At 42.3% G+C, this 6,553-nt stretch overlaps 1 long non-coding RNA gene across 5 annotated transcripts; it reads right to left on the reverse strand.

The window, feature by feature from the left end:
* Nucleotides 1–2,582: 2,582 nt before the first annotated feature.
* LOC127923767 (uncharacterized) lies at nt 2,583–5,757 on the reverse strand. 5 transcript variants are annotated; one of them, XR_008115350.1, is made up of 5 exons: nt 5,675–5,757; nt 5,278–5,638; nt 4,989–5,152; nt 3,728–3,809; nt 2,583–3,571 (listed from the first exon to the last, which is right to left on the reverse strand). It is a non-coding gene; the product is annotated as an uncharacterized LOC127923767 (long non-coding RNA). The 5 variants fall into 5 exon arrangements; XR_008115349.1 differs by having other exon boundaries at nt 2,583–3,489; nt 3,531–3,809; XR_008115348.1 differs by having other exon boundaries at nt 2,583–3,850; nt 5,071–5,152.
* Nucleotides 5,758–6,553: the final 796 nt, after the last annotated feature.

Genomic DNA, 6,553 nt, shown 5'->3' on the forward strand with positions numbered 1-6,553 from the left:
TAATAACTAATAATAGCCTAATAACTAATAATAGCCTAATAATTAATAACTCTAATAGCCTAATAACTAATAATAACCTAATAACTAATAATAACCTAATAACTAATAATAGCCTGATAACACAAATTGCCTAATAACTAATAATAGCCTAATAACTACTAACTAATAATAGCCTAACAACTCTAATTGCCTAATAACTAATAATAGCCTAATAACTACTAACTAATAATAGCCTAATAACTCTAATTGCCTACTAACTAATAATAGCCTAATAACTACTAACTAATAATAGCCTAATAACTACTAACTAATAATAGCCTAACAACTCTAATAGCCTAATAACTAATAATAGCCTAATAACTAATAATAGCCTAATAACTAATAATAGCCTAATAACTAATAACAGTGCAGTGCTCAGTGGCTCAGGCAGTGCAGTGCTCGTGGCTCTGGCAGTGCAGTGCTCAGTGGCTCAGGCAGTGCAGTGCTCGTGGCTCAGGCAGTGCAGTGCTCAGTGGCTCAGGCAGTGCAGTGCTCAGTGGCTCAGGCAGTGCAGTGCTCGTGGCTCAGGCAGTGCAGTGCTCGTGGCTCAGGCAGTGCAGTGCTCGTGGCTCTGGCAGTGCAGTGCTCGTGGCTCAGGCAGTGCAGTGCTCGTGGCTCAGGCAGTGCAGTGCTCAGTGGCTCAGGCAGTGCAGTGCTCAGTGGCTCAGGCAGTGCAGTGCTCGTGGCTCTGGCAGTGCAGTGCTCGTGGCTCAGGCAGTGCAGTGCTCGTGGCTCAGGCAGTGCAGTGCTCAGTGGCTCAGGCAGTGCAGTGCACGTGGCTCTGGCAGTGCAGTGCTCGTGGCTCAGGCAGTGCAGTGCTCGTGGCTCAGGCAGTGCAGTGCTTGTGGCTCAGGCAGTGCAGTGCTCGTGGCTCAGGCAGTGCAGTGCTCAGTGGTTCAGGCAGTGCAGTGCTCAGTGGCTCAGGCAGTGCAGTGCTCGTGGCTCAGGCAGTGCAGTGCTCGTAGCTCAGGCAGTGCAGTGCTCAGTGGCTCAGGCAGTGCAGTGCTCGTGGCTCAGGCAGTGCAGTGCTCGTGGCTCAGGCAGTGCAGTGCTCGTAGCTCAGGCAGTGCAGTGCTCAGTGGCTCAGGCAGTGCAGTGCTTGTGGCTCAGGCAGTGCAGTGCTCAGTGGCTCAGGCAGTGCAGTGCTCGTGGCTCAGGCAGTGCAGTGCTCGTGGCTCAGGCAGTGCAGTGCAGTGCTCGTGGCCCAGGCAGTGCAGTGCTCGTGGTTCAGGCAGTGAGTGGTGGCTGGCGTAGCAGCAGCTTTGCTATGTAGAGCGACATAGACAGAGAAGGGCCGACAGCCGATAGACTAGAAAAGGTCAATACTGGCCCGATATATTGGCAACATAGAGCTACACAGGGCTACATAGAGCTACACAGAGCTACATAGAGCACAGGCAGGTCTTTTCATCCCCCTCTCTCTCTCCCTCTTTCTCTGCACATCCCACCTCCTCTCTCTATCATTCTCTCTCTCCCTTCCCTCCCTCTCCCCTCCATCTTTCTCTCTCTCCACACCTCACCCCCCCTCTCTCTCCCTCTTTCTCATCCACATCCTACCTACTCTCTATATCTCTCTCACTCCCTTCCCTTCCCTCCCCTCCATCTCTCTCTCTCATCCAACCCTATGCCTCTCATTCACATGCTGCTAGCTGTTGGTTCATTTACTAAGTCAGTTTAATGCATTATCCTCTGGTTCATTCACTAAGTCAGTTTAATGCATTATCCTCTGGTTCATTCACTAAGTCAGTTTAATGCATTATCCTCTGGTTCATTCACTAAGTCAGTGTAATGCATTATCCTCTGGTTCGTTCACTAAGTCAGCTTAATGCATTATCCTCTGGTTCATTTACTAAGTCAGTTTAATGCATTATCCTCTGGTTCTTTCACTAAGTCAGCTTAATGCATTATCCTCTGGTTCATTCACTAAGTCGGGTTAATGCATTATCCTCTGGTTCATTCACTAAGTCAGGTTAATGCATTATCCTCTGGTTCATTCACTAAGTCAGTTTAATGCATTATCCTCTGGTTCATTCACTAAGTCTCCTCTCCTCTCCTCTCTCCTCTCCTTCCTCTCTCCTCTCCTCTCCTCCTCTCCTCTCCTCTCCTCTCCTCTCCTCTCCTCTCCTGTCATCTCTTCTCTTCTCTTCTCTTTCTTCTCTTCTCTTCTCTTCTCTTCTCTCTCTCTCTCTCTCCTCTCTTCTCATTTCCTCTCCTCTCCTCTCTTCTCCTTCCTCTCCTCTCCTCTCATCTCATCTCATCTCATCTCCTCTCTTCTCCTCTCCTCTCCTCTCCTCTCCTCTCCCTCTCCTCTCCTCTCTCTCTTCTCTTCTCTTCTCCTCTCCCTCCTCCCCTCCCTCTCTTCTCCCTCCTCTCCTTTCCTCTCCTCTCCTCTCCTCTCCTCTCCTCTCCCCTCCCCTCCTCTCCTCTCCTCTCCTCTCTTCTCTTCTCTTCTCTTCTCTTCTCTTCTCTTCTCTTCTCTTCTCTTCTCCTCTCTCCTCTCCTCTCCTCTCCTCTCCTCTCTTCTCTTCTCTTCTCTTCTCTTCTCTTCTCTTCTCTTCTCTTCTCTTCTCCTCTCCTCTCTTCTCCTCTCTTCTCTTCTCTTCTCTTCTCTTCTCTTCTCTTCTCTTCTCTTCTCTTCTCTTCTCTTCTCTTCTCTTCTCTTCTCCTCTCCTCTCCTCTCCTCTCCTCTCCTCTCCTCTCCTCTTCCTGAACCCAGATCACCCATTTAACTCTGCTGTGTGTTTCTACATCAAGTCCATGTCAAACCATGACATAACCAACCAGAGTACACAATCTGCTCTGAAAAACACAGTGGAGGGTATATAGGGAATAGGGCCCTACTGTTGACCAGGGCCCTATGGGAATAGGATGCCATTTGAGCCACAGGAGGGATAATGTGCTCCTGACTGTAGTTGTGCCAGAGATCCTGACTGACGTTGTTTCGGTGTCATCGCGGCCAACGTGTGGGTGGATGAGGTGGTTAGGTGCACCTGGACCTCACTGGGTGTGTGTGTGTGTGTGTGTGTGTGTATGTGTGTGTTTGCGTACTGTAGGTGTGTAAGTGCGTAGGTGTGTGTGTACCTGGTCCTTGCAGGCCCCCAGTACAAAGGAAATCTAGCAATGCCTCTTAACAGCTTTATCAGCTCGGTCCAAGGGTTCAGAGACAGCCTGGAGAGGGGAGTGGACCAACTGGTTTAGTGGCCAGCTGCTCTGACGGGGCCTACAGGCAGGCAGGCAGACAGGCAGACAGGTATCCAGCCTGACCACAGCATCTGATAGAAGGGATGTATCCCAAATGACACCTATTCCACACAGGGCTCTGGTCAAGAGTCGTGCACTATGAAGGTAACGGGGTATCATTTGGGACGCACGGCCGAGTGTTCAGAAAGCTTCCTTCACTCAGGCCCCTCTCTCTACACCTTAGCCTGACATCTCTATCCACGCTGATACCTCTAACATACCCTTTAATCTATATATATCCACCCTGATACCTCTAACATACCCTTTAATCTATATATATCCACGCTGATACCTCTAACATACCCTTTAATCTATATATATCCAGTACCTCTAACATACCCTTTAATCTATATATATATCCACGCTGATACCTCTAACATACCCTTTAATCTATATATATCCAGTACCTCTAACATACCCTTTAATCTATATATATCCACCCTGATACCTCTAACATACCCTTTAATCTATATATATCCACCCTGATACCTCTAACATACCCTTTAATCTATATATATCCACGCTGATACCTCTAACATACCCTTTAATCTATATATATCCACCCTGATACCTCTAACATACCCTTTAATCTATATCCACCCTGATACCTCTAACATACCCTTTAATCTATATATATCCACCCTGATACCTCTAACATACCCTTTAATCTATATATATCCACCCTGATACCTCTAACATACCCTTTAATCTATATATATCCACCCTGATACCTCTAACATACCCTTTAATCTATATATATCCACCCTGATACCTCTAACATACCCTTTAATCTATATATATATCCACCCTGATACCTCTAACATACCCTTTAATCTATATATATCCACCCTGATACCTCTAACATACCCTTTAATCTATATATATCCAGTACCTCTAACATACCCTTTAATCTATATATATCCACCCTGATACCTCTAACATACCCTTTAATCTATATATATCCACCCTGATACCTCTAACATACCCTTTAATCTATATATATCCACCCTGATACCTCTAACATACCCTTTAATCTATATATATCCACCCTGATACCTCTAACATACCCTTTAATCTATATATATCCACCCTGATACCTCTAACATACCCTTTAATCTATATATATCCACCCTGATACCTCTAACATACCCTTTAATCTATATATATCCCCCCTGATACCTCTAACATACCCTTTAATCTATATATATCCACCCTGATACCTCTAACATACCCTTTAATCTATATATGTCCAGTACCTCTAACATACCCTTTAATCTATATATATCCACCCTGATACCTCAAACATACCCTTTAATCTATATATATCCACCCTGATACCTCTAACATACCCTTTAATCTATATATATCCACCCTGATACCTCTAACATACCCTTTAATCTATATATATCCACCCTGATACCTCTAACATACCCTTTAATCTATATATATCCACCCTGATACCTCTAACATACCCTTTAATCTATATATATCCACCCTGATACCTCTAACATACCCTTTAATCTATATATATCCACCCTGATACCTCTAACATACCCTTTAATATATATATATCCACGCTGATACCTCTAACATACCCTTTAATCTATATATATCCAGTATCCAGTACCTCTAACATACCCTTTAATCTATATATATCCACCCTGATACCTCTAACATACCCTTTAATCTATATATATCCACCCTGATACCTCTAACATACCCTTTAATCTATATATATCCACCCTGATACCTCTAACATACCCTTTAATCTATATATATCCACGCTGATACCTCTAACATACCCTTTAATCTATATATATCCACCCTGATACCTCTAACATACCCTTTAATCTATATATATCCACGCTGATACCTCTAACATACCCTTTAATCTATATATATCCACCCTGATACCTCTAACATACCCTTTAATCTATATATATATCCACCCTGATACCTCTAACATACCCTTTAATCTATATATATCCACCCTGATACCTCTAACATACCCTTTAATCTATATATATCCACCCTGATACCTCTAACATACCCTTTAATCTATATATATCCACGCTGATACCTCTAACATACCCTTTAATCTATATATATCCACCCTGATACCTCTAACATACCCTTTAATATATATATATATCCACCCTGATACCTCTAACATACCCTTTAATCTATATATATCCACCCTGATACCTCTAACATACCCTTTAATCTATATATATCCAGTACCTCTAACATACCCTTTAATCTATATATATCCACCCTGATACCTCTAACATACCCTTTAATCTATATATATCCAGTACCTCTAACATACCCTTTAATCTATATATATCCACCCTGATACCTCTAACATACCATTTAATCTATATATATCCAGTACCTCTAACATACCCTTTAATCTATATATATCCAGTACCTCTAACATACCCTTTAATCTATATATATCCAGTACCTCTAACATACCCTTTAATCTATATATATCCAGTACCTTTATCTCTGAGCTCAAATGACTCAGAAACACCTTAACAGCTGACACGTTATATCATGTTAAATGTGTATCAGGTTTAAAACGCCTTGTGGAAGAGTTTGTTTGTGTCTTGTTGAGATTTCCATATACGAGCACACACACACACACACACACACACACACACACACACACACACACACACACACACACACACACACACACACACACACACACACACACACACACACACACACACACACACACACACACACACACACACACACTCAGTGTTTGGTGGAATGGGGTCAAAGGTGACTCACCCATTTCCTGGGTCTACCTCTCGGTCTCTTCTCTCCAGAGGCCAGGGCTTTCTGCAAGGCAAACACAAGACTCGTCATTATACACAACATATAGAAACTAAATCTAGAAAAATATCAAGAAATACATCAAGACAAAAATCTATAAATAAATCTATACAAATATTAAGATATAAAACTATAAATAAATCTATAAATAAATCTATACAAATATTAAGATATAAAACTATAAATAAATCTATAAATAAATCTATACATATATTAAGATATAAAACTATAAATAAATATATAAATAAATCTAGAAATATGATAGTTGTTATTTATTTATCCCCCCTACAGGGATAACAGAAAAAACAAGTACATGAACATTACTTTTATAGCAGATACTATTATCCAGAGCCACTTACAATCAGTTATACACCCTTAGAAAGAAGGGTTCCAATCAGTTATACACCCTTAGAAAGAAGGGTTCCAA

The sequence above is a fragment of the Oncorhynchus keta genome, unplaced genomic scaffold (genome assembly GCF_023373465.1).
Source record: "Oncorhynchus keta strain PuntledgeMale-10-30-2019 unplaced genomic scaffold, Oket_V2 Un_contig_3210_pilon_pilon, whole genome shotgun sequence".
Taxonomy (NCBI): Eukaryota; Metazoa; Chordata; class Actinopteri; order Salmoniformes; family Salmonidae; genus Oncorhynchus; species Oncorhynchus keta.